The sequence below is a fragment of the Panthera tigris genome, chromosome C1 (assembly GCF_018350195.1).
Source record: "Panthera tigris isolate Pti1 chromosome C1, P.tigris_Pti1_mat1.1, whole genome shotgun sequence".
Lineage (NCBI taxonomy): Eukaryota > Metazoa > Chordata > Mammalia > Carnivora > Felidae > Panthera > Panthera tigris.
The window spans coordinates 178991812-179014693 of record NC_056667.1 but is presented as its reverse complement, the minus strand read 5'-3'; the positions used below and the strand labels follow the sequence as shown (position 1 = coordinate 179014693).

The 22882-nt window shown below is 33.3% G+C and overlaps 1 long non-coding RNA gene across 1 annotated transcript; it reads right to left on the bottom strand.

The window, feature by feature from the left end:
- Nucleotides 1–3526: 3526 nt before the first annotated feature.
- Nucleotides 3527–19231, bottom strand: LOC122241093. The gene is made up of 3 exons (XR_006221059.1): nt 19133–19231; nt 14693–14815; nt 3527–3606 (listed from the first exon to the last, which is right to left on the bottom strand). It is a non-coding gene; the product is annotated as an uncharacterized LOC122241093 (long non-coding RNA).
- Nucleotides 19232–22882: the final 3651 nt, after the last annotated feature.

Below are 22882 nucleotides of genomic sequence, written 5' to 3'. Positions count from 1 at the left end.
GCCAGGCATGTGGTGCTGGGGATCTGGCTTATTAGCTGGGGTGGATCCGCAAGGTGCACAGTGGTGGGAGGGGCACGCTCTGCTTGCTTTTCCTTCAGGGATCTGCTTCAGGAGGGGCCCTGCGGCACCAGGAGGGAGTCAGACCTGCTGGAGGGATGGATCCGCAGAAGGACAGCATTGGGTGTTTGCTAGTTGCAAGCAAGTTCCCTGGCAGGAACTGGTTCCCTTTGGGATTTTGGCTGGGGGATGGGTGAGGGAGATGGCGCTGGCGAGCGCCTTTGCCTTTGTTCCCCGCCAAGCTGCACTCTGTCCTCCGGGGCTCAGCAACTCTCCCTCCCATTGTCCTCCAGCCCTCCCATTCGCCCAGCAGAGCTGTTAGCTTATAACCTTCCAGATGTCAAGTCCCACTTGCTGTCAGAACACACTCCGTCCTGCCCCTCTGCTTTTGCAAGCCAGACTCGGGGGCTCTGCTTGGCCAGCGGGCTGCCCCTCCGCCCCGGCTCCCTCCCGCCAGTCCCTGCAGCGCGCACTGCCTCTCTTCCCTTTCTACCCTCTTCCATGGGCTTCTCGTCTGCGCTTGGCTCCGGAGACTCCGTCTCCATTCTGCTACTCTTCTGGTGATTTTCTGGGTTATTTAGGCAGGTGTAGGTGGAATCTGATTGATCAGCAGGATGCGCGGTGAGCCCAGCGTCCTCCTATGCTGCCATCTTCCCAGGATCCAGGTCCATTATTTTATTAGGGATCACAAAATGGTGATTTTCTGATTTTCCCATAACTTCACTTATCAGCTGAAATTATTTTATAAAGAGAGACTTCGTATTATTTACTCTTTCGTTACACAGTACTTTTCATATAGAGAAGGTAGAAAGAATATTTAACTCATCTACCTGTTCTCAAAATACTGATCTAGTTCAATAATTCAGTAACATTCTCTAGTGTCTAATAAGCAATTTTAATGTCAGAGATTTTTAAAACACATTTGAAGCGTTTTAGTCCATTACACCTATGATCTTAATGATCATTGTTTCTTAACGGTTTATTTTTAAGAAGATAATTTCTTAAATGCTCCTTAAGTAAATCATTTTTGCCTTTTGTTCAGTACTTTTTGTTTCCTGTTTAAGAAATCTTTGCCTATGCAAAATTCTTGAAGTTATTTTCTTTTATTGTCTTCTAGAAGCACCAGGAGTTATTTTAAAACGTACTTCTTATTTTCTGTATATTCAAGGGGTTTTAATTATTTTTTATGCTATTAATTTTAGCTTAATTATGTGGTCAGCGGACAGATACTTTATGATTATAATCACTTGAAATTGGTAAAACTTGTTCTGTGGCCCAGCATATAGTCATTCTGTATGTTTTATGTGTATCAAAACAGAATGTACATTCTTCAATTTTTGAATGAATTGTTATAGTTATATATAACATTATATTATATATGTTATATGTAACTTTATGTTATGCTATATATAAATGTTTTCCTTTTTTAGGTATGTATGTGTTAAAAATCTTGCCTTATCGTCTCTTTAACTCTTTAGTTCTGTCAATTTTTTCTTCATGTGAATTGGTCTATTTTATTATATGCACATATATTTAGAATTGGTGGATTGATTCCTTTATATTTATGAAATAATCCTTTTTTTGTTCCAAAATTTATTTAAATCTTCCTATACTCATGAAACTTTCTCAATATGGTATATTTAACCTTTTTTCATAATATAACTTTATTTTTAAGTCAATCTGAAAGTCTTCATCTTTTATTTGGAGGATCCAATCTATTTACGTAATATATATTTGAACTTAAGTGTTTCATATTAGTATATGCATATCCCTGCTACTTTGTTTTTCTTTAGCTCTACTTTCTTTTTCACTTGACTTAATTTTTCTTTTCGATTATTAAATATTGCTCCTTATTGTCTTTTCTTTTTACTATTCTCATAGTTATACCTAGTTTTGCTCTTTTTAGAGGGTACTGAGTAATTTATGTAATGTACTCTTGCTAATATAAATTATTCTTTAACAAATTCCCATGAAGTGAAATACCTCAGAACACATAAATTCTATTTATACCACTCTGGATTATGTCCAAGTTTTATACTCTCTTTCAACTCTCCATGTTTTAGACATCAAAATCATCTTTATTTTTCATATCATTAATATACATTTAAATTTTCCACACATTTTGCCTTTCCATTACTATCATTTCCTTAATTATCTTGCTGTCTTCTAGTATCTTTTCTTCTGTCCAAGATCGCTTTTCAGGATTTTATAATATGGTTCCAATGGTGATAAATTAATTTAGTTTTGTTTGCTAGAAAAAGTCCTTATTTTTTCCTAGGCTGGCAATTATATTTTGTTGAAGGAAACAGTCCTTTTTTTTTTTTGGACTTGATTGTATCTATTGACAAGTCATCTAGCAGGGTTATTATTTTGAAGATTGTGTGTGTGTGTGTGTGTGTGTGTATAGGAGCTGCACATCAACTTTAGAATTTCTAGTGCTTTTAGGGGGTGCCTGGGTGGCTCAGTTGCTTAGGCATCCGACTTCAGCCTAGGCCGTTACCAGTTGGAGCCCTGCATCAGACTCTGTGCTGAAAGCTCAGAGCCTGGAGCCTGTTTCAGAGTCTGTGTCTCCCTCTCTCTCTGCCCCTTCCCCACTTGTACTCTTTCTCTCAAAAATATATATTAAAAGAAAAGAAATTAAGAATTTCTAGTGCTTTTAAATTTGTAGTTTAATGATTTGTTTAGTTTTTAAAATTTGTAGCCGTCATCTATATTTTTCATCCACTCCCTCCTGTTTTTTTTTTTTTTTTTAATTTTCCTGGAAATTTAAATGAATGTATATTGAAATGTTTTATCATATCACAAAAGATTTTTTATGCTCTTTTCTGTACCATTTTTTCTCTGTCCAGACATTTTCTTTTGATAATATCCAGATTACTAATTTCCTCGTAAGCTGTAACCAAAATACTGTTGGTCCTCCACTGAGTTTAACACGACTTCTAAAGTTTAATTGTTTTTATTTTACGGTGTGCTGATTTCATCCTAAAAATGTTTGTCTTTTCGTGAAGTGAATATAAAGACTATAATTACTTATAAGTCCCTGTTTGATAACTACATTGTCTAGATGCCTTTCAATTGTTTATACTGTGTGTTTGTTCTTTTTTTTTTTTTTTTTTTTGGTCAATACACTGTATATAAGAAATTACATACAGTTTAATGTTCTGAATGGGGAAATCTCGCTCCAGAGATTTAAATTCCCTATACAAGTCAGATAGGCTAAAACCACAGCATTCCCAAATCCTTTTAATTTTATCAAGGATTAACATGATATGATCAAGAATTTTGGTCCCTTTGAGAGCTGGTCTATTTTTAGTACAGCTTGACATCTATGGTATAGCCATGTGATCTCAACCCAAACTGAGGAATGTTAACTTTTTTTCCATTTGCTTTGTAGTCCATGACATGCATTTTTTTTTTTTTTTAATTATAAGGCAGTTAAGCTCAGCTTCTTAGTGTCAAGTAAAGGACTCAGCTCTCTACATTTTCTTCTTTCAGCTCTTACATCAGTTATTTTTCACTGATTCAGAGGAAACCAAGTTTTGGCAATGTCTGAAACATAAATGATAGGTTATTTTTTTTTAAACTTTTCAGCCAAACTTTAACAAATATGCTCATAGTTTCAGCCACGTTGAGATAGAACTCTGGTAACATAAAAGTTATCCCTTTTTAAAGTATACAGTTCAGTTTTCGTTGTTTCACGGAATTTTATAGCCATCGTCATCTAATTTTAGAATATATTCAACACACACTCCTCCAAAAAAAAAAAAAAAAACAAATCTGGTATCTGTTAGCAATCATTCTTCCTTCTCAGCGACCATTTCATCTCTATGCAATCACTAATCTAATTTCCGTCTCTGTGGGTTTACCTATTCTAGAAATCACATAAAAATGGATTCATACTAAGTATCACAATGTGACACTTTATGACTGGCTTCTTTCACTTAGTGTAATATTTCCAAAGTTCCTCCATGTCATTGAATGTGTCACTACTTCATTTATTTTATCCCTGAATAATATTCTACCCTAGGAATGTGCCATGTTTTGTTTTCTCACTCATCCACTGGTGAATACTTTGGTTGTTTGTATTATGAATAAAACTACCATGAACATTGGTATACATGTTTGTGTGTGGACATACGATTTTAGTTCTTTTGAGTATGTATCCAGGAGTAGAATTGGGGTCAGATGACAACACTATATTTAATGGTTTGAGGAGGCTCTAGAATGTTTTCCAAACTAGATTCTCCATTATACATTCACTCCAGTGGTGTAAGAGAGTTCTCTATATCCTTGCTAACTATAGTAGTTTGTCAAGGCTCTCACTAAAAAATGTACCATAGACCAGATGGCTTAAACAGCAGAAGTTTATTTTCTTTCAGTTCTTGACCCTGCCCAGATCAAGGTGTCAAGCCCATTTGGTTGGTTTCCTCTAAGGCCTTTCTTCTTGGCTTGGTCCTGGCCACTTTCTTGCTGCCTTTTCACATGGTTGTTCCTTTCTATACACAGGCACCTCTTACTTCTGCCTGTGTTATCTGTAATCTAATCTCCTTTGTTTGTAAGAAAACCAGTCATATTAGTCATATCGGATTAGGACCACCCTAAAAGCCACTATTTAATTTAAATCTTTAAAGGCCCTATCTCCAAATAAGTCACAGTTAGAGACACTGAATTAGGGCTCCAATATGTGATGTTGGTAATTTGGGGACATGCTCATCTTGCAACACCAACATTTGTTATTGTCTTTTGCATTAGAGAAGTCTTCGTGGCTGTGACTTTGTATCTCACTGTGGTTTTGATTTGAATTTCTTAATGACTAATGATACGTGACTTTTCATTTACTTATTGGACATTTGTATATGTTCTTAGAGAAATGTTCACTTGCATATTTATTGCATACTCCTTTGCATATTTATTAGTTGGCTTATTTGTCCTTTTATTTTTGAATTGTAAGAATTTGTTTCGATAGCCTTTATACAAATGTCTCATATATAATTTGGAAAAGTTTTCTCATTCTGTGTTTTGCACTTTTACTTTAAAAAAAAAAATTTAATGTTTATTTGTTTTTGAGAGACAGAAAGAGACAGAGTGCAAGTGGGGGAGGGGCAGAGAGAGAGGGAGACACAAATCTGAAACAAGCTCCAGGCTCTGAGCTGTCAGCACAGAGCCTGATGTGGGGTTCGAACCCAAGGGCTAGGAGATCATGACCTGAGCCAAAGTCAGACACTTAAACGACTGAGCCACCCAGGGGCCCCTTACTTTCTTGACTGTATTATTTTCAGCACATTTTAAAAATTTGGTGAAGTCTGATTTATGTATGTTTTGTTTTGTTTTGTTTGTCACTTGTGCTTTTGGTGTTATATCTCAGAAACCAATGCCTAATCCCAAGTTACAAAGAGTCACTTCCATCTCTCCTTCTAAGGGTTTTATAGTTTTAGCTTTAATTTTAGATTTCAGTCTAGGATCCATTAGGAGTTGATTTTTGTGTGTGGTGTGAAGTAGGGTTCCAGTTTTATTTTGCATGTGGATATTCAGCTGTCTCTGAATCATTTGTTAAGGATATTATTCTTTCCCCCTCAACTGGGGAAAACAGAATATGCCCTGTTCAATTACCGATGAATCCATTAGAATGGCTTTTCCATTTCCGGGAGCTGGGGAGGAAGGAATTTTCACTTGGCTTCTGAGCCCTCCAGAAGAGTCCTACAAGGCAGGGGTGTGATGGTGAGGAAGAGGGGATGTGTGCATGCTCTGGTTTGAATGCTACAGTCTTCTGCTGTTCTTACCAAGTGTCAGTAGTTTTGTTAATAGATGTTTCTGAATTTGATGTAAGCCTTTTTACCAGTCACCAGAGACTTTTAATGATTGTCTTTGATGATTCTGACCAGTTGAAAATTTTTACAAAGTTCTATTTTTATATATTAATTATTTGCATCATTCTATCAACAAATAATCTGAGTATTCAAACATTAAATGTATTGAAATCCAAAAGCATCCCTAATTATTCATAATAACCAAGCAACTCACATAACTCACTAACCTGACTAATTGAAAATGTTCCCTTTGGCAATGTATGTTGTTCCTCAAGCTACTATAAAAATAATAATTTTGATTAGCCAGTGGCAATACCATGATTATAAATCAGTTATATGGTAATTTAAATAACTTAAAAAGTACATGTAGAAAAGTATACCTAATTTAAATTCTGAGGATTTTCTCTGACAGAGGCAGCTCTCATTAGAAATGGCAAAGGCAGTCAGTAGACAGTGCCAAAATGACACAGACCGTGCATTCAAATACAGACAGTATGTTTGTATTTAATAAGCACAGCAGGTGAACAATTGGATTTGAAAGGGAAATTAAATGGGCTGACCTAAGTGCTAAGACATTTATCGTGTAGCTCTGCACTTTCCATTCTATGATTACTGCAAAGCCCTTTTGTAAACCAATATGAAGGAACACCATTAGAGCAATTGTGCATCAATTAAGTATTGTAGTCACAGGAGGAAACAAAAATACATTTTTAAAGGAAGTCAAATTCAATCTGCTTTTATGTTCAGGCTGTTGTCCTCTCTAATTTTTTTTTTATTCTTTATGCTGTGAATGTCTATTGTGAACTGAGTATTTTCTTGCACTCAGACCATTTCTTAATGGTTGATAATACTGTAAAGTGAAAAATTGCCAGGACTCGATATACTAATTTTCAACATAACATACTTTACAGAAGACACATTGTGACCCTTTTGGTGTCATTTTCATTATTAAGTATTCATTTGTTTTACTCTTTCCTATATTGTTAACATGGTTAAAACTTCCAAATAAAATCTTGTTTTCACTACTTTGAATAAAGCATTAACATTTTAAATCATTCTCTTTTTCAAATCTAGAAGTCATTATCTTAGTATAAACATGTGAAAAGATCAAATATTGTATTAAAGGAAAGACTGATACTTAGTGGGTGAAGAAAGAGCTGGGAATTTTGAGAAAAGATGGTAGGTTCATCTGGGGTATTTTATTATTAGGCATCAAACCCTTATACCCAGACATATTATGAATGCTAATGAAATACTCAAGGAGTTACCCTAAAACATTCTGGTCATAAACCCATGTTTTAAATGGAATGAAAGTAACTCACGTTTGAAGCAGGACAAACCAGTTGATCTAAGAGCATAGTAGAAGATATGAAAGCAGGACACAAGATGTCTCAAGTAATTATAAAGATGCATCTAGTCTCTAGTTACTTTTGACAAAGCTGTTCTTGTGATTTATGGCAGGTGCTTGTTTATAAACCCATTTTTGCACAGACACAGTGAAAGGCATTTATCATTCTGCTTGGCCTTCCTTATTAGATAAATGTCACATAAACATAACCTAAATCTGGAGTCTTGCTAGTCTGGCACATAAGCTGGTAGCATCTTTTTGACTACCTTCATTTTTCTGTTGACCTCCAGCAGCCAAGGAGTATTTGACAGTGAGTATCCTTAGTCCCTGTGCTTTATTTACCAAGCAGGAAAAAAATCATTCAGAGTAGGGGAGGTCAGCAAAGTATTATTTATCAACAACAGGCAACTCAATATTGATTTTGGTTTAAACATTCTACCCTGCAGCTCTTTTCAGTTAGTAATTCAAACTAACGAATATAAAAGCTTATATAGCTTAAGGACATATGTATTTTGACAAAATGAAATTAATCAATAAAGATGTAAGCCAACTAGAATCCAGGTACCAAATAAACTGTCCACTCAAGAGATTAGAAAGTTAATTAAAGTAATTTTTAAAGTCTTGACATTTTGTTTATATTCTCCATGAATTTCCCCACTCCCCCTAGATCACCTTACTTTTAAATTGTCATTCTGTTCTTTGAAATATTCTATTTGTAATTATTAATTGATATATGGAAATTTAGGGGTTTCAACATGGTCTTTACTTAATGATTTATAATCTACTATTAAATATGAGAAAGTATTATGAAATACTATAAATGGATAAGGACATAATGCAAAATTAGTAATAAGACAGCTATTAAATCTATTTAATATAAGACAAATAATAAAGATGAGTTATACGTTAGAAACTTGAGATTGCATTAACTGTGCAAATGACCCTGATGTATTAGTATGTAGATTACTTTATGTATGTTATTAGTTGTCTTATAAAAGAAAAGCATTTCAAATATGGAGGATAGAGGGTTGAGATAATTGTTAAATGCGTAACTCTCATTTTCACTTAAGTTTTGTGTCTACCTATATGATTTAATATATTTAACATTATGCATAAATATATTCTAATATCATTTTTAAATCTAAAATAAATGATTTTCCTTTTATTAAATTATTTAAAAAATGAAGAATCTCCTACTTATATGCCCCATCATAACTCACTGGAATTATTTTAATCTTCTAGTCAGGAAATGTTTTCAGCTGTCTATATATATAGGGAAAGTAAATATGAAAAGAAAAAAAATCTTTGAAATGGGAGAACATATGAATTTTATATTTAAGGCACTATATAAAATTATTTATTGAATGAGAGATATAGTATATATCACATATATATAAAGTCTATATATTTTATAGAGTTTTGTCTTCATGCATATATATCATCTATTGCACAAATATTACATATAATAATAGTATATATCATATGTACTATTTTATAGATTTTATATAAATATGATATACACTATTTGCGTAATAGATAATATATATGTATGAAGACAAAAATGCAACAAAAATTTTATATATATGTTTTTAATGCATTTATTATATAACAGTTACTCAATCTATTAATGTTTTCATTGCAATAGGAAATGTGTTACTTTTGTTTATTCTTTTCTTTCCTTTTTAAAAAAATTTCTTTAAATGTTTATTTATTTTTGAGGAGACAGAGAGAGAGTGGGGGAGGGTCAGAGAGAGAGAGGAAGAGAGAGAATCCCAAGCAGGCTCCGAGCTGTTGGCACAGAGCCTGATGGGGGCCTGGATCTCACGAACCATGAGATCACTACCCGAGCCTAAATCAAGAGGCAGATGCTTAACTGGCTGAGCCACACTGGCACCCCTTTTAGGATTTATACTATTAAAAATAATTTTGAGGACCCAAAACCCTATAAAGGGCACTAAACAAATAAGCAATTAAACAGGTATTACAATCATCAGGATATATCAATTTAGTTACTTTTCACTCTTCAGTGAAATACTCTTTAGTGTATTTTTATGTGGAGTAATGTATTTATGGGCCCCCCAAAATCATTGAGATTCTGCCCAGTCAAGTATTTAGAAATAAGATCCTCACACTAGTAGTAGATTATAAATTTTCTGACAACATATGAGATCTTTGCTATGATCACTTTCATGTGTTTAGTATCTCCTAGTCCATCAAGACTTGACTGTAATCAGATGTAAGCTCTTAATGTTCCAAAGAATATTCAATTCAGAGTGGGGTTGCTAAGTCATAGGTCTACAGAAAGAAAGAATCTTTGAGACAAATACTTTCAAACACGGACTGGCTTGAGGGGAAGAAAATGATTTGCATCAAGGAATCTCATCCTTTGGTCATTTTCCTATCAAAGTTCTACTATAATAATGAGTGTTATATTAACTTGATATAATTAGTAATTTGATTAACATCTCCTCACAGGCAAGGGGAATTTTTCACAGTTTTATGTCCATATTACCTAATACAAACTTGGCATGTTACAGTTATTTAATAAAATTTTTATTTGAGTTGTTATGTCAGGAAGTGATTACTAGATTGTAACTGCTTAAAACACAGATTTGAAGTTTACTGCCTTACAGCAGCAAGCACTTAGTTTTTGCTCACCTACCTTTAAATTAGGTTGGAGTCACTTAATCTAGTTGGGCATAGCTGGACTTGGCCCTACAGGGGAAATTTGGGTTTTCTCCCCATGTCTCATTTTCCTTGGAACAAAAGCTCCTAAGTTATCTTCTTTGTACCAAACCCAAAAGTATTAAGGGTGCATCACTGGAGTCAATAGCATGTCCCGGAGCCACCTACATACTTTTTTTAAGAGACAGTTCTTCATCTCTAGATTTAATTATAGGTGAAGTTTGTACACATCAGTTTCTGTGGCGTCATGCCTGTAAGCTTTCTGATGGCCTTTTTCTAGAGCTGAGAAGATCCATAAGACACCTTCAGAGTTCTTAGAAAAGAGTTATAGCCATGCTCAATTTCATCGTCCTAGGAAGTTCTTCCTTATGGTCATTATTTGGTTATGTTCCCACTTCTGAAAATTTTAGGCTATTCATATTTCCTTTAAATTCTGCTTGTAAACTGGACATTCCTTTTGGTGCTCTTTATTTCCTGCTTTACTGTATACAAAAGCAGCTGCACTTTTATTTGGCCACAAAACTTAACCCAATGCTACAGATTCATTAAATACATGTTCCCTATTTCAAATAAAAAAGTATTAAGGCTATCTTTAGAGCATTTTTTAGAATCATGGCCAAAACAGGTGGAGGTACAGAGATTTCCTGTATACCCCTTACCCCACATAAGCATAGCCTTCCCCATGATCAAATCCCCCACTGGAGTAAGACTTTTGTTACACAATTCATGAAACTACACTGTGGTGAATATTTTATGGGTGTACACAAATGTATGATAACACGTATCCATCATTATGGTATCATACAGAGTATTTTCAGTGCCCTAAAACTCCTCAGTGTTCTGCTTATTTATCCTTCCTCACCTCCAACCTCTAGCAACCACTGATCTTTTTATTGTCTCTATAGTTTTGACTTATCCATAATATCATACAACTGTAATTATAGCCTTTACTATATAGTATATAGCCTTTTCAAATTGATTTCTTTCACTTAGTAATATGCATTTAAGTTTCTTCCATATCTTTTCATGTCTTGATAGTTCATTTCTTCTTAATGCTGGATAATATTCCATTGTTTTGATGTACTACAGCTTATTTATCCTTTCACCCGCTGAAGGACATCTTAGTGGCTTCCAAGTTTTGGCAATTATGAATAAAGCTGCTATAAACATTCATGGACAGGTTTTGGTGTGGACACAGTTTTGTAACACCTTTGGGTAAATACCACAGACAGCAAATGCTGGATCATATGGTAAGAGTATGCTTAGCTTTGTAAGAAACTGCCGAACTGTAATCCAAAGTAGCTCTATCATTTTACAAAGAATTGTAGTAGTGAATGAGATTTCCTATTGCTCCACAACCTTGTCAGCATTTGATGTTGTCATTGTTTTTGATTTTGGCCATTCTGGTAGATATATAGGAGCATCTCATAGTTGTTTTAATTTGCATTTCTTCCATGACTGGTAAAGTAGACCATCTTCTCATGTGCTCATTTCCCATATGTATAATTTCTTTGGTGAAATGTCTGTTAAGATATTTGGCATTTTTAATTGACTTGTTTTCTTATTGTGAACTTTAAGAGTTCTTTGTATATTTTGGATAACAGTACTTTATCATACGTCTTTTTGCAAATATTTTCTCTCAGTCTGTGGTTTGTTTCCTTCTTCTCTTGAGATTGTCTTTAGCAGAGCAGAAATTTTTAATTTGAATGAACTCTACCCTATCAGTTATTTCTTTCACAAATTTGTGCTTTTGGTGTGGTATGCAAATGGTAGCATACAAAGTCACCTAGGAATTCTTCGATGTTATCTTCTAGGAATTTTATAGTTTGCATTTTTACATTCTGATCTGTGGTCCATTTTGAGAAGGTCTGTGTCTAGATTCTCTCTCTTTCTCCCCCTCTCTTTAATGTGGATATTTAGTTTTTCCAGCAACATTTGTAAAGATTCTTTGCTCCACTGCATTGCTTTTGCTCCTTTTCAAAAATCAGTTCCCTATATTTATATGGATATATTTCTGGGCTCTTTATTTGGTTCCATTGATCTCTTTGTTTATACTTTCACTAATACCATATGGTCTTTTATTACTCTACATTTATGGAGAATCTCATGAGGTCAGGTAGCATCAGTCCTCTAACTTTGTTGTTCTCCTTCAATAGTGTGTTGGCTATTCTGGATAGTTTGCCTTCATATACAGACCTTAAAATCAGTTTGTTGATATCTACAAAATAACTTGCTGGTATTTTTATTGGGACTGATTGAATCTATAGATCAAGTTGGAGAGAACAGACATCTTGTCAATATTGAGTGTTGCTTTCCATGAACATTGAACATCTCTTCATTTGTTTAGTTCTCTGATATCTTTCATCAGTTTTTTTACTTTTCCTCATGTAGATCTTACACATATGTCGTTAGATTTGTTCCTAAGTGTTTCATTTTGGAGGGTGTCAGTATAAAGGATGTTGTGTTTTTAACTTCAAATTCCATGTGTTCAGAGCTACTATATAAGAAAATGATTGACTTTTGTATATTAACTTTGTATCCTGCAATTAATTTCCAAACCTACATTTTTGAAGGCAGAAGCTTTGAGTTTCTCATGATTAAGTATAATGTTAGCTATAGTTTTTTGTAGCTTTTTTGTGTAGTTTTTTGTATTTTTTTGTAGTTATTTATCAAGTTGAGAAAAATTTTCACTATATTCCTAGTTTAGAGTTCTTAGAATTAATGTTGGATTTGTCAAATGCTCTTCCTGCATCTATTGATATGGTCATATGATTTTTCTTTTTTAGCCTTTTGTGATGTGACAGATGACATTATTTGATTTTTTTTAAATCAATAAAATTACATTATTTGATTTTTTAATGTTTATTTATTTTTGAGAGAGACAGAGCTCGAGAGGGGAAGGGCAAGAGAGAGGGAGACACAGAATCTGAAGCAGGCTCCAGGCTCCGAGCTGTCAGCACAGAGACTGATGTGGGGCTTGAACTCACAAACCGTGAGATCATGACCTGAGCCAAAGTTGGACACTTAACCGACTGAGCCACCCAGGTGCCCTGCATTATTTAATTTTTAAATGTTGACATAGCTTTGCATACCAAGAATAAATCACACTTGACTGGGGTATATAATTCATTTTTATACATTGTTAGATTCAGTTGGCTAATATTTTATTGAAGAATTTTGCATATATGTTCATGGGAGATACTGGTCTGCAGTTTTATTTTCTTGTAATGTGTTTCTCTGGTCTTGGTATTAGGGTAAAACATGCCTCCTAGATTGAGTTAGAAAGTATTCCATCTGCTTCTATCTTCTGAAGGAGATTGTAGGGATTTAGTACAATATTTTCCTTAACTGGTAGAATTCACCAGTGAATGCATCTGAGTCTGGTGCTTTCAGTTTTGGGGAGTTAATAGTACTCAATTTTTTAAAAAGATATAGAGCTAGTTAGATCATCTGTTTCTTCTTTTGTGAGGTTTGACGGATTGTACCTTTCAAAAAATTTCTCTAATATCAGTTATCAAATTTATGGTCAGAGTAATTTCATAATATTCCTTTACAATCTTTTTAATATTCATAAAACCTGTAGGGATGTCCTCTCTTTGATTTCTGATATTCATAATTTGTGTCTGCTTTCTTTTTTTCTTAGCTATCCTGCCTAGAGACTTATTGACTTATCTTTTCAGAGAACCAGCTTTTGGTTTCTTGATTTTCTCTACTGATTTCTTGTTTTCAGTTTCATTGATTTTGACCCTAATTTTTATTAATTATTTTCTTCTGCTTACTTTGGATTTAACTTTCTCTTCTTTTTTTCTATTTTCCTAAGGTGGAAACTAAGATTACTGATTTGAGATCTGTGTTGTCTTCTTTTTTTTTTTTAACATTTTTTAATGTTTATTCATTTTTGAAAGACAGAGAAAGAGAGAGCACAAGCAGGGGTGGGGCACAGAGGGGGGGGGGCACAGAATCCGAAGCAGGCTGCAGGCTCTGAGCTGTCAGCACAGAGCCCAATGCGGGGCTCAAACTCACTAGCCGTGAAATCATGACCTGAGCTGAAGTCAGACACTTATCTGACTGAGCCTCCCAGGCACCACTGTGTTGTCTTCTAATATATGTATTCAGTGTTATAAATTTCCCTCTAAGCATTGCTTTGGCTAGGATTTTCCTTTTAAAATTATATTTCTTAATATAAATTTGACAAATCTAAAATTGGAAATAATTGATACAGGTTTTTTTTTTTTTTTAAGTGCACTGGGGTTCTAAATTTTCTGCTATTCCCAGAAGATTAGACAATGACTGATATATTTTGGGTTATATATTCCATATTTTGTGACCAAAGGATGTATATAACTTAACTTGCAGAAAGTAAGATCAAAGGGGTTGCTGAGTGTTTTCATCAAATTTTAAAAATGTTCAACCATTATTTCCCCAAATATTCTCTTTTTCTTTCTTCTACTTGAAGGCAGCAATTTCACATATATTAGGCCTGTTGAAGTTGTCCCATAACTCTATTCTTTCATTTTTTTTTTTTAGTTATTGTTTCAACCTGTATTTCATTTTGGATAGCTTTTATTACATGTCTTCAAATTCGTTCATCTTTTCATCTGTAGCGTCAAATATACATTCAATTCCAAACTTAATTTTCTATCTCAGACATTGTACTTTTTCACTTCTGGCAATCCCATTTTACTTTCTTAAATTTGTTGTGAGGATCACTGAGTGTTACATGTAAGTGATGAATCACTAAATTCTACTTCTGAAACTAATGTTACACTCTATGTTAACTAACTTATATTCTCACCTACAGCAGCATCAGTCCAGGTACCTTGAGTTTGGAATGACCTTTCTCAACATATTGTCCACATTTTTCATGTTCCCCTGTGGAAGCATAAAATTTACTCCCCTAGTCAATGATTTCTTCATCCTAATGAAAGACACATCAAAATGGAAAAATTGTTAATGTTGATATGGATTTCGAAATAATGCGAGAAAACACTTATGTAAAAGATAAGAAAAATAGGTACTTCTGAACCTGAAACAGAGGAGATTATAGGATTTTTGTTTACATGCAGTGGATGCAGCATTTATGATTCTACTACCCAGAAGCTGCAGGTGAAATGACCATCATTGGCAGCCAATGAAGTGTGTTTGGTTCTAAATGTGCACAGCTATCCTAGATGATTTCTTACATCCTATAGACACAATCTATTCACTAGTCTTATTTTTACTTTTTTATCCTGTTTACTTGATATTTATATGTACAAATAAATTAAATAAAACTTTCCATAAAAATCAATGAATAAAAACTTGATTTTTTAATGTTTATTTATTTTTTAAAAGAGAGAGAAAGAGAGAGAGAGAGCGCACCAGTAAGGGAGGGGCAGAGAGACAAAGTGTCACAAACTGTGACATCATGACCTGAGCCGAAATCAAGAGTCAGGTGCCCAACCAACTGAGTCACCAGGCACCCCAATAAATAAAAAATTGAAATAAAATAATAATAATAAAAATAAATAAATACATAAATTTTATTTTTGTTGTTTTCCTTTTCTGTACCTTACATGTCCACTCTTCTACCTTGTTAACATAGAACGTAATTATAACATCTGTTCTTGTGTACCAATTTTATTATGCTGCCATTTTCCTGGGACCATATAGTTCATGAAGTTTAGGGTCACATGAACTATTTCCAGCTCTGTGTAAGCTTTGAGATTAACCCTTTGGGACTCTGATGTCTTCAGTTGAATCTTGAATGTTTATTTCATATACATACAATACTTATTATTCAACAGAAGATTCAAGGGGGATGTTGCCAATCCCAATTTCTGTACAGCTCTCTTCTTTCACGTAATTTCTTTGTAAACTCTAAGCTTCCTTGTCCTTGACCTTGAGCTACATTTTCAGCTCCATCTTCTCAACTCAGGGTCACTGTTGGACTCCTACTGGGTTTCCAATTACTTCGCTATAGACTGGTTATTCTCTCCAACCAATAAACTGCCACAAATTTAGGACTTCTTTCATTTGCTTCCCCACCCCAATAATCACTATCCTATGCTGATATCTAATGTTCAAAAACATTTTTTTAAATATATTTTTTCTGATTTTTTTCTAGTTGTTTATAGTGGGTGGCTAACGTAAATTCATGCTGTTGTATAAAAAACAGAATTTCTGTTTTTTAAGGTTTGAATTTCTCTTTGATGTAATGCCTCTAACTCTTCAGAAGACTCTAATTCATTTTATTTTGTGATATAGGTGCTAAAAACTTTGTTTTTCATATTTCTTAGTATCATCATTTATCTTTCAAAGTATCTCTTCTATTTAATTTTATTACTTTTTTCCCCCTTATTTCCTGATCATAAGCCTCTTCATAGATAATTTGTCTAATGAATTTATATAAATCTCATTCTATTTCTTAACTAGGTACTCTGTAATGTTAAATAGTATTAACGTTTATTTAATTGCTTTGAACCACTGAAGTATTTTCTATAGTTTTCATGCATCATGTATTTTCTAACTGGCTAGGCAGCCTCTAACTACTGTCTTCCTCAATGCTTTAGTGACTTTCTTAGTGCAGCTTTTCTCAGAGACCCAAGTGAAGGTTTTATAGGATCACAATTTTAGGTCAATGAGATATAGGGACTTAATTTCACAGAATACTACCAGATTACTCTTTAGAATGTATGCAGGTTCTTACACTTCCACCATTATCTCAAGAGAGCTCCGATTGCTTATCTACAGATGTATAATTTAGATTATCTATTTTCCTAAGTGTAACAATTTCATCAGTGTAAAATTGAATTCAGTAAGTTAATTAAATATTGAATGAATTGTTAAGTATGTAATATATATATGTATATTTAAAATTACATATACTTTTATAATTATTCCTCAGAATAATACTTAAGAAATTAACTATTTGACCTTCTATTTCATATATAAAAAATCTAAATCTAGAAATTAACTATTTGACCTTCTATTTCATATATAAAAAATCTAAATCTTAAAGAAGTCATAAAGCTAGTACATAAAAGATTTATTTATATATCAATTAATTCATAAATATTCCAGTATACAATAGCCAGTAAAATATATATATACATATATATATATATGCATATATATGTATATATATATATATATATATATGCTACATTCCAACAAAATATGGTAACTTTCTATAATCAGAGAAAATGAATACTAAGAAACACACACACACACACACACACAACCAGAATTTTAAAATGTTCACACTGCCTGAGCAACATCATATTTATTTTCACATTAAAATATTTATTTCAATGCATTTGGTGTGTAGATTATATTGTCTTCATGTTCTTTGTTTAAGAAGAGGAAGAAAAGTGACCCAATTAAATTAAATGTTGTTGATTTGGAGTAATTTAAATTATGGATCCAAAAATGCAACTCAAAATTAAATTAATCTCTGAAAACTAGGAAATTGCATTTAAAAGTTTTCCAGAAAAAATAAAATGTGACAGATCATATTTTTGAAAATCTACAAATTTCAAAGGAAATAGTCACATAGCATTGTGTCACAATGGCATTACATAAACAAAACTAAATAAAAACACACTAGTAACAGCTTCAATTATTTAAAGACTTTATGTTAGCAACTTCAAGATCATTACCACAAAATTGTATTGAAAATCAAAAAAAAAAAAAATCAGAATTTCTCTTAGTACAGACCTCTGAGTTCTAAGATTTAAGGCTTTAAGACTTCACCTCATTTTAAATTAATCACATTCTGGTTCTACATCAAAAAAAAAATGTTACTTACCTCAACTCTGGTTTCAAATAACAGTAATTCAGCTTCTGTAACTTCTATGAGTATTATGCATTTCTTTATTATGCAGAAGAATTCATAGCATAGTTCTGCCCATCTTTTAGAAGCAATTTGAATTGAGAGTGAAAACTCATCACCTTTTGTTTCTAGACCTATCTAGAATTAGAATCATTCTTTAAAAGAACCATTTCATGTTAAAAAAAACTTAATGTAAATTATGTAGATAATGCAAAATGAAGCATTCCCATGTAACCATATAATATTAAGAAATATTGAATTTATAATATAGTGTAAAATCTATGTTGTCCCACCACTGTTCCAGTTCTGTTTTGTTTTGTTTTGTTTTGTTTTTCAGAAGCATATTTGCCAAGTGCTTATTGAATATGTTCATTAGAATTTAGAATATACTAAATTAGGGGCCACTACCTATCATTGTCCAAGGTAGGCAGTTCAATCTTTAAACAACTGTGAGTGTAATTAAAGAAATTTTAAGGAAAAAAATCAAATGTGACAGAAAAATTGTATTGGCGTGTATCTGTCATTATTTCATTATTGAGATAATAACTATGTTTAGATATTCAATTCTATATCCCCATTTTAACCCCTGATCCACACAGATCCTCTAAAAATGTACTACATAAGGACAGCTCTATATTTCTCAAAGCCCAGTTGGTGATACAACTATGCAGTTAATGATTTGTACTTATATGTTTTAGCCATCTTCTACACTAAACACTGTTATGTCTAGAAAGTGTGATTATCTGACGTTCAAACATATACTTAAATAAGATCTAGTAGATACATTAGCCTACATTCTATGAATTGATAACTGAGGAAAATAATTTCATTCAGAAGTATAAATGACAAATGCTCTCAGTAGAATATTTGTGTTTCCTGAATTAGCAAAATTAGGTTTTTTTAATTTTACTGTAAGTGGGAGAGCTTGGGTTGCTTTTTGCTTATTATATATTTATTATTCCCAAATAATCTAGAAGGTATTAAAATTTAATTGGTTATCAATTTCTATTTTTTTAAGAATTTCAGTTATGATGCAGTTAGGAGAATTTAACATTCCAAAGTCAAAAATGTGATAGGTGACATGTGTAAAAATTTTACCAGAACCAAAAGTAATAAGTATCACTTTATCCTTACCCTTCCACCTTGATACATATTGTAAATAACCCTTAAAAGAAAAGGGGTGAGTCCTGGAAAAAATGGCTGATTAGATCTAACTGCCTATTGCCCATACTACTTTTCTATGTCTTGTACAAAATTTATCACCATACAGTGATATCCGGTTGTCCTCATGAATATTTTGAACACTATTTACATAGATTATTGTATTAGATTTCATAAATTTGGATGATTATAGATAATCAAGGAAGTTGCTTGTAAAAAAACAAGAATAGATAAATACAAAATATTTTAGCTTGTCCTCACCTATATTTGAATAGAGAGTTGTTAGGAGAAGTGCCAATTCACTTGAAGCATGTTACTCAATCATTCTTAGCAGTTTCACTCTGGGAATTTATGACTTCACAGCTATAGTCTTTCCAAGTGACCTAAAATTGACAAGCAAAGTCACGATCATTTCTGGCATTTGCAACAGGGTAAAAAATAGTTCATTCAAGTTTTCATTGCTGTTTCTCTTGAAATTTCTTTTCAGAAATCACCATATAGCTTCATTTGCCTGTTACTATATTTCATAATTAGTAAATTTAGAAGATTAAAACTTTGGTGTTTTTTCAAGATAGTATAATCTCCATTCTTTCCTTTAAAATATTATTCTATCTAGTAAAGATATTTTTTCGAAATGTTTCTCTCTATAAAACTATTTTGATAAAATATATTTGTGTTGACACTGTAGAAATTAGGTTTTAGTTTTTTTGTTTGTTTATTTATTTTGAGAGAAAAAGAGAGAGTAAGAGCAAGGGAGGGGCAGAGAGAGAGGGAGAGAGAGAATTGCCTGGGGCCCAATATGCAGCTCATCTCACAATCCATGAGATCATGACCTGAGTCAAAATCAAGAGTCAGAAGCTTAACTGAACCACCCAGGTGCCCCTGATTTTAGTTTTAACTATAGTAATGATTAGTAATTATCACCCTCTATGTAATAAAAAACTTTTTAAGAATATATTTTCACTTTCCTAGGGAGATTGATTACATTAATATATGTGTAGTTCTATAAACATTATTAAAATATAATCTTTGGTTCAGTTATTGAATTTATAATATAGTTCTTAGAACCATAATTTTTTTATCTTTGTTTTCCAAGAAATAAATCCAAAAGGAGATATTTGATATGAAACTAAAGATTTTAACACTAAAGAATGACAGAGATATTAATTTTCAAACCTGCACATTTGAGGGCAAAGATTGTGATTCTTGTAGTGTTACGGATAAAATTAACACTGGATAATAATTGAAGAGATAGAGAATGTTAATTAGGTGCCTACTGTGTATCAGGAAATTTTCTAGGTAGTAGGTTTACATACATATAACAGCAAGGTAAATAAGGTCTCAGCATTCATGAATCTCACCCTCTACTGTAAAAAGTGCACACACAAAATTAATAAATTAATAAGTATTTTTTTTCTCAAATTCCACATAGGAGTGAAATCATATGGTATTTATCATTTCTCTGACTGACCTAGCATAATACTCTCTAGCTCCATGCACTTCATTGCAGATGGCAAGATTTCATTCTTTTTTATGGCTGAGAAATATTCTGGGGTGTGTGTGTGTGTGTGTGTGTGTGTGTGTGTGTGTGTGTGTGTTTGCAGGTGTGTACACATATACACCACATTTTCATTATTCTTTCAACAGTTGATGGACATTTGTTTTTTTTTCCCCATAATAAGGCTATGGTTGATAATGCTACTATTAATACTGGGGTGCATGTATACCTTCGGATCAGTATTTTTGTGTCCTTTGAGTAGATACCTAGTACTGCAATTGCTGGATCATAGATTAGTTCTATTTTTAACTTCTTGAGGAACTTCCATATTGTTTTCCAGAATGGCTGCTCCAATTTTCCTCCCCACCAACAGGAATGGGAGAAGATATTTGCAATTGACATATCTGATAAGGGGTTAGTATCAAAAATATATAAAGAACTTATAAAACTCAACACCCAAAAACAAACAATCCTGTTGAAAAATCAGAAGAAGACACCGATAGATATTTTTCCAAAGAAGACATACAGATGGCTAACAGACACATGGAAAGATGGTCAACATCCCTCATCATCAGGGAAATGCAAAACAAAACTACAATGAGATATCACCTCACACCAGTACACTATTTTTAATTTGGGGAAATTCACCTCCATTATTTATCCAAAATATTTCTTAAGAAAATTATTTACTCTCTGTTTTTTATTTTTTCTCACTTCTTTAGACTCCTTTAGACTCCTTTATATTTAAAAACATTTTTTAATGTTTACTTATTTTTGAGAGACAGAGAGAGACAGAGCACAAGAGGTATAGGGGCAGAGAGAGATGGAGACACAGAATCTGAAGAGGCTCCAGGCTCTGAGCTGTCAGCACAGAGCCCGACATGGGGCTTGAATCAGGAGCCATGAGATCATGACCTGAACTGAAGTCAGATGCTTAACCGACTGAGGCATCCAGGTACCCCGATTTATTTTTATATTTTCTAATTAGTTGTATTTTGCTTCATTCTATTACATATTTATACATGTATACAAATACATCTGAAGTAAATTTTAAAATATATAAATAATTGCTAAGGGTATGAAAAGTGCAATTGTCAGAAAGCATGGGTGAAAGTGGTAAGGTAACTTTTTAATTTTTTTTTTCTTTTTGAGAGAAAGAGAGTACAAGTGAGTGAAGGGCAGAGAGAGAGAGAGAGGCAGAGGGAGAGAGAGTGTGCAGAGTGAGGAGCCCAGAGTGGGTCTCGAGCTCACCTGAAATGGGGCTTGAACTCACTAACCGTGAGATTATGACATGAGCCAAAGTCGGATCCTTAACCAACTGAGCCACCCAGGCGGCCCTGGTAACTTTTGATAAAATGTCAGTAAATGCATTTCTGATGAGTATGAGGAATAAAATGAGAAATGAATGATGAACTAGGGCCAGCCAGGAGCAGATTCTAAGTTTAAAAATTTTCTTGAAGGTTGTAATTGACAAGACTGATTTTAGAAATTGTAGAGGACAGGGGGAAAAGATAAGGGCATGAAGCATGTTGTTCATGTTTTCAAGGAATGAAAAACTTAGTTTTTTTCATTTTAGAATAAATTACTACATACCCTAAAGAAGAGCCTGTCATGAAATTTTAAGGATTTGGATTATGAATACCAAAAGAGATCACGATCATAAAGTTAAGCACAGATCCAATAACAGCATTTTCCTGATCTCTTTGGCTTTTTGAGAGGCTCATTAGACTCTTAATAGATTGTGTATGCACTGCATAATTTTTGTTGCATTCTATGATGATAAAAAGTCATACAAAGTTAGTGGATGGATGCAAGAAAATTTATGTGGATTATTTGCAATACCAGAAAAGTGGGTAATGGATTATCATTTAGAATGTCATTTGTAGTAGAATGCTTAAGACATAATATACAGATTTATAGATAATACAGTATTGCCACGTATAGCTTAAGATGTAAGATTGATCACCCAAATTAGTGTAGACTATTAGGTGAAATTAACTTAAGATGTATAAATATCAAATACTGTACACATTTGTTCTCTTCAAAATAGATGTCCAAATACAAAATGCTAAGATTTCAAACGTAAATTTGACAACAATCCACTTTTATTCAACTACATATACTTTATAAATATGCCAATTAATAGAAATATGAATACTAATTACAAATTAGCAGATCTTTTGTATTTTTCTTTAAAAAAACTTAACGTTTATTTATTATTGAGAGACAGTGAGAGACAGAGCATGAGTAGGGGAGGGGCAGAGAGAGGGGAGACAAAGAATCCGGAGCAGGCTCCAGGCTCCAAGCTGTCAGCACAGAGCCCGATGTGGGGCTTGAACTCAGAGACTGCGAGATCATGACCCAAGCCAAAGTCGGATACTTAACCGACTGAGCCACCCAGGCGCCCCTCTTTTGTATTTTTCTATGAAATTTCTTTAGAACTCTCTATAAGGCAGTACTTAAGGAGCATGCTTCCCAATACTACATTGTCTTAGATATTAAAATAGATTGTG